The sequence below is a fragment of the Platichthys flesus genome, chromosome 15 (assembly GCF_949316205.1).
Source record: "Platichthys flesus chromosome 15, fPlaFle2.1, whole genome shotgun sequence".
Lineage (NCBI taxonomy): Eukaryota > Metazoa > Chordata > Actinopteri > Pleuronectiformes > Pleuronectidae > Platichthys > Platichthys flesus.
In genome coordinates, this window is record NC_084959.1 from 14,655,305 (window position 1) to 14,663,907 (window position 8,603).

Here is an 8,603-nt window from a genome sequence, read left to right on the forward strand (position 1 = left end):
AAATATCATCTCCCATGACATTCTAAACACAGTTCTACCTTTGAATAAATATGAGGGGCTGCACAGACCGACAGGAGAAAAATAATGTCAGTATGAAATACGAACTATACTGCAAATAGGCTTGGTTATCATGCAATGGTGGGGTTTTAATTACAATAATAGCAATAATACAAGTATTGAAAGTGGATAGAGTAACAGTTGGTAATAATAAAATAATGAAGTAATGATATTGTCACATGCATGGGGTTAATAGTGTAAGGATAATACAATCTACAGACATTGAACCAAAACTTGAAGAAACATTTAATAAAATATGTATACTTATAACATACTCTTTTACTGAATCCATAGAAAGTTCCAAAATATGTTTAGTTTTTTCAGTTAAATTGAGTTTTGTTATCCAAAGAAAAACCGAGCGGCTTGACCTTCCCTTCATGTCAGAAGGCGCAGGAGTTGTTTGTGCTTCACGGTCAATTTGACACAAACAAAGTCATACTACGGGGGGAAGACAAGAAACACAGCAAAGTGTAATTATTTAGACAAGTTGTGCACTCTGCGGCATACGGTTGTTTATAATAAAGATGTTATAATTGATTGTGCTTTATCTTATCGTCCTCCAGGTAGGATTCACACGTTCTAAACACATTTTAATTCACAGGAAAGAGAAGGTGAAATCTTCAAAAATTACATTTTTCTGACAAGAGTGAAAAGAGAAAAAGCTGCAAAGCTGCAGCTGCCAGCACATCCATTCTGGTGGGGGAGTGAAAGAATGTGAGATTGCTGTGTATGAAGGCAGTGGAAAGTGGTTTCTTTGATTAAACAAACAATAAAAAAAACACATTGCGCTGTGTTTAAAGGGCCGTGACACTCACAAAAAGGAATACACAACTGTGAAAGGGAATAAAATGGAGCAGATGGTAACAGAACAGCATTACCGTTCACAGCAGAATGAGTGAACACAACCTTGGTTCATCTATTCAATATTCATTCTCAGTACACTCTACAAAGAACCATATAGCAAAAATGTATTTGCTCCATTCATGTATATGACTATGGAGTATTATAGAAATATATACTGAATATAGAAACTAATATATATATTATTACTAGTATATTATATTATAACAGGAGCAAGGGGTGTAGGGGTTTAAACAGGATGGTTCTGTTCCATTGATATTTTCTTTGACAATATATGGCTTATAGTTTGATGCAAGTGCACACTCCAACACAAGAACAGTTTAACAGGAAAGTGCATTATGACAATTTTTATTCACAATTGATTATGATTACCTGAACACTGTACACACCTCGGTCATGGGACCATAAAGCATACATGTTGACAAACAAGTCTTTGGCTGCACTTTAGGAGTAGGGGATTTATTTATGAACTTCCTCATCATCATTTAAGATTTCCCACTTCAAGGTTAAGTTGACTCAATTTGTTTAGAGCACATAATACGACGTTTGATGGACTTGCACCCATGTAATTTAATGTTGGATTAAAAACAAATAAAGGCTTGTGTATTCATTTCAGGATCAGATAGAGTTGGACAGAAAGATGGATCCTGCAGGGAAGGAAAATAGAACAGAGAGAAGACCAGGTGAGGATTCATTTGGGTTATAAAACAAAACAAAACAAAAAGTTATCGCACAGAGTATGTTATTAGTGTCTGACAACTGTTGTACACAAATTCACCCTCTGGCAGTAGAAGCTTCACAAATCCTGTTTCTGTGGTTTTCTCCTCCAACGCGGCCTCATGTAGCCATGAACCGAAAAGAAAAACCTGGATCCCTCAGTACATCGGTAAAGCTGGAGGAGCATCGCCCCGGTTTTCCTGTTGTACGGCGACTTGTTTACAATATGCAGATGCGTTTCCATTTGTTTGACAACTGTTGTTCGTTCTAACATAGAGGGGGGAAATAAGCATTCCGTTGGTGAAAAAAAATAAAAAAAAATCGTTCTTTCTAAGCACAAAAACAGAACAGATTTATGCCTTGGTGTTTTTTCAGTGCAGGCATCAAAGGCAGAAACAGACAACGAGAGCCAAGCAACACGAGGGAAGAACAGCCAAGACCGTACGCTGTGAACCGCATTGTTATTTCACGCAGCACACTCCTGTGACATTTTTCCTCCTTGCAACGTACATGGGTAATTCATAGGAAGTGCGAGGATAGAAAACAATAAAATAAATTGTCGGAGAATCATATCGAGGTTGTCAATACGGGTTGGGGGGGTGGGCATTCCCAGGGGGGGACGCAAGGGGAAGATCTGAGGAGAGGAAAGAAGCAGAGCGCTACAGAGGAAGTAAGTGACCGGGTAGCTCGTATTATCAAATAGAGCATGTCATCGGTGTTTACACATTATTTTCTGCAAATTTTCCTCCCCCAGGAAATCCACGGTGAGTGACAGAGAGCGTTGTTAGCGATGCAGACTGAAGACAAAATGCTCCACCTGCAAATACCTTTCTTTCGGGAGGAGATGTGTGAGAGCACAACAGATTCGAAAGCATCGGATGTGTTTTGCTCAAAGTTGAATCTAAAGAGTACATATAATGATGTAATGCTGGCAGCGATCCTCCAACAGCGTGTGCGCATTGTGATTCTCTCTTAAATGTTCCCGAAAATCAATAAAATCAGTTGCTGGCCTCTGACACTTTGGTTATAATGAAGACCTGCAGCTGTAAGACCAGGTACTGCTGAAAACCCGCCTCTAACATATAGAGCACAATACACGGATTTAAGTGAAATAGAAGTGAAAGATCAAGTGAAAGATTTTCAGCAAACATTCATGTCTTACTGGAATAGCTGCGGAACTGAGGTCTTCAGTTTACCTTCTATTTAATTTTACAATAGACGTGTCAAGAAATCGTGATGACTGCACCCTTTTTACTTTGTGTATTGATCGATGACGATGGTGATGAAAGCTTCGTCTTCCTTTGAAACACCAGTAAGTGGGAGAAGAGTGGAGCGATGATTCTTTTAATTCTTGCAAGCTGTTCAACTGCAGTGAATACACTCAGGACTGGTTCATTTGATTCATGATTAAATCCTGCGCATGTGGCTGATCAACCATAGTTTTTTTTTTCTATTTTTTGTTGGAGAGCAGCCAGCCAGAAGTGAAGTTATTCCCGAAGGTAGGAAGAAAATAATCGTGTTTGTCCTGAACACTCGTTTTGTGTTAGCAAACGGTTAGATCTGTATAGACTGGGCTATAGTAGAATCGCTGGACATTGATCTATTTGCAGTTTAAACTCAGTTGAGCTGAGCCATCCATTTTAATATATTATTCAGTGGTTCAGTGATATTACTGCAGAGAGTCGCAGTAAAAAGTCATAAGTGCCAGAGATACCCTCTGCTGTTATTAAAGCAATCGTGCGGAATACGGCCCGGGAGACAACGTGAGGCAATTTGAAAAAACAATTATCAAAATGTTTGAAAATAAAGTGCATATAAATGTTTAAAAGCTGAAGTCTAAGTAACACAGTGTATTGTTAAATCTTAAGAGAAGGAAAAATAACAATTGGCTACATTTGTTCAAAAATGAATCACTGACTCAGCCGCTGTGATTTTGATTAAAGGAGACAAGATGAGGATTCTCAGCACTGTGGCTATAGCTTCACCTCAAGAGCCTCATGGGGAACAAAAATATTACAAGGTCAAAGTGTCAACCTTTACAAGAACATCACTAAAACTCCACTGGTTAGATTTGGATGAACCCAGGTAGCTCCTGTAAGTACTTGTACTGAGTATTTGCCTGGTTTACTCACTCTACTCACCATTTTAGTGTGGTTCTATTGGTTCTCTTGATTCTATGAGTGTGATTCTTGCTTGTTTTATGATGTCTGTCATGTTGTTGCTTGTTTATTGGTGAGCTGAAGACAATTATTCCACTTAGGTGGTCATAAGAGTCATCTTCTATTCTACTTCTGTTCTGTTCTATTGTATTCAGTTCTATTCGGTTCTATTCTAGTCTGTCCAATTCCTTTCTGTCCTGTTCTGTTCTATTCCATCATGCTTATACTGTATACTCCCTTCTATACTCTGTAAATCAAATTGTATTTTGTTTTAATGTAAATTTCACTCAAAGCAGTATGTTGTATCGCAGTATGCAACTCTGCCCTGCTCTGATCCTGAGGACTCCTCTTAAGTTTCAATTGGTCATTATTATAATTCATTTAGCTGACGCTTTCATCCAAGGCAACTTACAATCAGTCATGAAGGACATATTTCAGACTGTATTCGTCATTATCGTTGATTAGGTTTTCATTTGTCACTGAAGCCTAGACCCTTTAGTTTAGGAGAACAATGCATAACATAGTTCAATATTGATTATCCTTTTTATCATCCAGCACTTTGCTAAAAGGTTTTGCAGCTTTGTTGTCACTCTGACAAAAATCAGAACGTCTTAAAACTTGCATCATAAGACAGAAAAAGATTTTGAAAAAGGCCAAACAAAAAACAAAAGAAAAGCCTTTGATGCGCAATCAAAATCAGGCATTAATTATTTATGCTTCTTGTATAATTGTATATATTTCAGCTTGAAAGCTTTAGGCTTCAAATGGTGACAAAGACTGAAGACTAATGAGAGCAGACATGTGCACGGGTATCCACGGGAAAATAAAATCCACTTCTATGAAGTCTCAGTTAAAATGGCCTTTTTTCCAACAGTGCTGCAGCAGTTGGCCACAGTATAATAACAGTATAATATACTATCTACAAATTGACTCACTTATGCTCCAACTTACATTTTCAATAAAGTAGCTCAGCCATTATAGCCACAATTTCCACCCTCTTCTTAGGACATTAACTGGTAGGAACTTTCACATGTTATTATGTCTCCCTATTTGCTCGCCATTCAGCATTTGAATTAGTCTAAGAATCTGTCCTTGAGTTAAAAGTTTGATCTTGGGCATCCCGGTGGAAGAGTGGCTGGGGCACATATCCTGTGGCAGCAACGTCTCCAGTCGTCTATACCCACATTTCCTGCCAGCCTCGACAGTGTTAAATTCTCCAATAAACGCAGACAGCAAGCCTGACTACCCCTGTATATAGTCTAGAATAAATGTTAAGGATAACTGCAGCCTTTATATATATCACTGTGCATATTATTAAATATATTTTCTATGTAGTGATAAAGAGACATTCAAAATGCTGCATCAAGGTCGATGTGTTCTCGGCTCATCTGCTGCACATGGAGACACATTCACACCCAGTAATTAAATGTGTCTCCTATGCCATCCAAGCAAATCATATGTGGTAGATCACAACACACTCCAGCAAGTGCAAGTTTAAATGATTAAAATAAGTGTTAGCCTAATTTCCATAATTTTTTTAAACACTACACTATCAAGGAGGATTGCTCTTCCATTGTGTTTGGCATTTAAGTGTGACTCCCTCTCCGAGGACACGTATAGGTGTGTTCCCCCTCTCCTCATCTCAGCCTCAACTGGAAGCTGCCGTGCACAGTTATTTTAGGGTGTATCTTCAGTGTATACAAGCTTTATAAATGAGCCCTCAGAGATCCATGGCTATGATCTGTGATGTCACACTGATGTACAGCCTGGAGCTGTTCTTCTACTTCAATGGATGGGAAACTGACTGGGTGGGTTTTGTAACCATTATTTATCCAGTGAAACCCTGGATAAGCACACGTGCCACTGCTCGCAGTAGCTGTGCTTGATTCCCACAGCTATCCAGGAAAAAACATGCACGATACGACTTTTGAGATGGCAACCTCTGATCTGAACCACGCCAGTGTTTTGAAGATACAATTTTTCTGTTTATATGTTAGCAGAAGAATCGATAACCAAATGTCAGTCCCAGAGCCTGAGACGGACTTTTTGGTGTAATTGATACACAAAAATACACCTTTTATTGATTGTATTGATTATTTTATCGATTTTACTGTAATGTGTGTTAATTGTCAAGGGAATCAGGCAAAAAGGACCTAGGAGGTCCAACACAATAACAGTTTCAGTGGGAGAACATAATCAGCCGTTCACAAGGGTTCTATCTCAGCCTAGGCATAACTAGTATTGCCTGCATCACCCCTGATTGTTGTTATGTGTGTGCATTTGTATGGGTATATTGTCATTGTTTTTTATCTGGGCTCTATTGCAAGCTTAGGTTTCCCTAGAGGGACAATAAAGAACTAGCCTGCATGAACTGAATTGACCTGCTGTCAGACTGACTGACAGGTCTTTCAAACACTGTGCTGTAAACCAACTATGCCCTTAGTGTCTGGTGAGAGTAATAAAGGATTGTTTGCATCTATGATATTGGAAACACTGCAGAAAAGTGTCTTAGTATAAGTGAATCAGTATTTGAAAATACCACTAAAGTAGAATGGCTATATAATCTCAGCAGAGCACATAACTCAGTGAAGGCCCAACAGTTCCCTTTAATTCAATCAAGCTGCACCAAATTTCATAAAAGAACCAGAAGAAGTGCAGAGGCTTTGTGCTCAATCCTGTCAGAGCCTTTTAGTGTTGTTCACTTAGATTCTTGTATTTCACACACTGATCGATATCAGTTCCCTTACAACTTATTCACTTTAACTATTCCTGTTATGAAATTACGGTTTTGAAATAATGAAAATGAGAGAAGAACCATCAGGTCACACGATTAAACTGTTGGCTCTTTTCACTTCTTATATATATATTTTTGACATGAAGATCAATAAATTATTCCCCGGTAAAACCCAAAAAGTTACAGAAAATGAAAAAGAATCACAGGATCCACGCCAAAATTGTATGTTTTTTCCCCTGACCCATACCACATCCTTCTCCCAAGTTATGTGAAAATCCATCTTGTTGTTTTTTGTGTGATGTTGTTCACAAACAAACACATATACACAAATAGACAGGCGTGAAACATAACCTCCTAGGTGGCAGTAATTATGAGCAAGAAAATGACTAATTGGGTCTCTTCTGTGTCTCGTTATGTGTCTTGTAAGTTCTAACTTGATCCGCCAAGTGCCATAGATGAAGGCAATATAACTTGGATAAAAATCCTCCAATACTTCTAACATTTTCAGCTGCTTTATGGATCCACAATTGTACAGTCGCGTGTTCACTGCAGCCCATTAGGGCACCATGTTTTAACTATACTTCCATCTTTTCAGTATCATTTGAAGGATCTGTTCAAATAGTGAACCTGCCCTCAAAACATCAAACGCTGTTCTGGTTCTGTCAGTTTCCTTTTTCTGGCCTTTTCCAAATCAGTTATGCTTCAGTTCGCTATCTTAGATTTAGGATTAAAACAAACACTCCCTTTTTTAATATGTGTCTTGGCTCCAGAGAGGAGTCAGTTTTGTGAGTCTTCACTAATGCTGAACAAACTGTTCAAGGGCAAAGGGACTGCATCTCAGGAATTCACAGGTGTTCCCCTGGAATAGCCAAATGTATTCAAATCCTCTGGCGTGGAGCTGGACAGAGGATGTTTAATAAGGCGCTGCAATCCAATAAGGCTCCGCCGAATCACCTATAAAAACTGAAAAATTATCTTTCCGCAAAGAAAAAGGGGAATATGCAAGTTAAATGTCACAGAACGATTTCTGCTCTTATGTGGACCAAAAGGTTAAAGGCTTTTCATCCATGAGGAAAAATGCTTTCCCCATGCATTTATTTATACTCGGGCTGTTATGGCTTTTTCAAGTGTCCCTACAGGGCTCTCTGCACTTCCAGCACCTCTCCACTCTGACGCACTTCCCCACGGTGGGGCCCGACTGCACTGGTGAGCATGTAAACGTCGTCTCAGAGCACTCTTCCCTCTGCCTGGGGAACGACACCCCCATAAAACACCTACATGAAAATGCAATTAAAAGCTTCTTTCTGTGAATAGTACAGCCTGTTTTAGAGGACAGTGGCAGGAGATGTAGTGTGCAGAGCACCACGGCGCGGGGTGGACAGAGGATAAGGGACCGAGGTGGGGAGGAGTGTGCCATCTGCATTCTCCATCTAAGCCACTCGTCTTACATCCATTATTCCGGCACTCACTCTTAATTTAACAGTTTTTATCTGATGACACACACACACACACACACACTTACTTTACCTATTTATAGCAGGTCTCAACACAGCCTCAACACTTTTTTGATTACGAGGTGCTGGAAACATTTCTAGTCGAAGGTTGACCAGCCAATTGGGAGCTTAACAAAAATCTTTTCTAAGATATTTTACAACTTGTTGTTCGTAATCCTCAGACATTAATTGGCATTCGGAATTATCTTAAAAAAGGCGTATTATTTTTCATGGCTAAATCCTACCTTTAAGAAACTGCAGTGAGCGAGGACTGGCTGGGGGAATGCAGAGTGTGTGAGCCAAATATTTAATTGCACAAATGTATCTGTCAAGGATTAGTCCATCTGTCAAGAACTCTGCGTTTCAACCTATTCGGTAGTCTCGGATTTCCAGCACTGGCTAACATTTCCCCATGAGCTCTCCTGGATATAATAGAAACATAAAAGCACAGTGCATCATCATTAAATTAGATTTTAAGAACCTGCTCGACCAAAAGACCTCACAGCTATCACCTCGTAGCCTCGTTAATCGTTATTATGTCTACTTGAGATTGGATGAGGTTGTTGAGTTCCCGACAAGAAG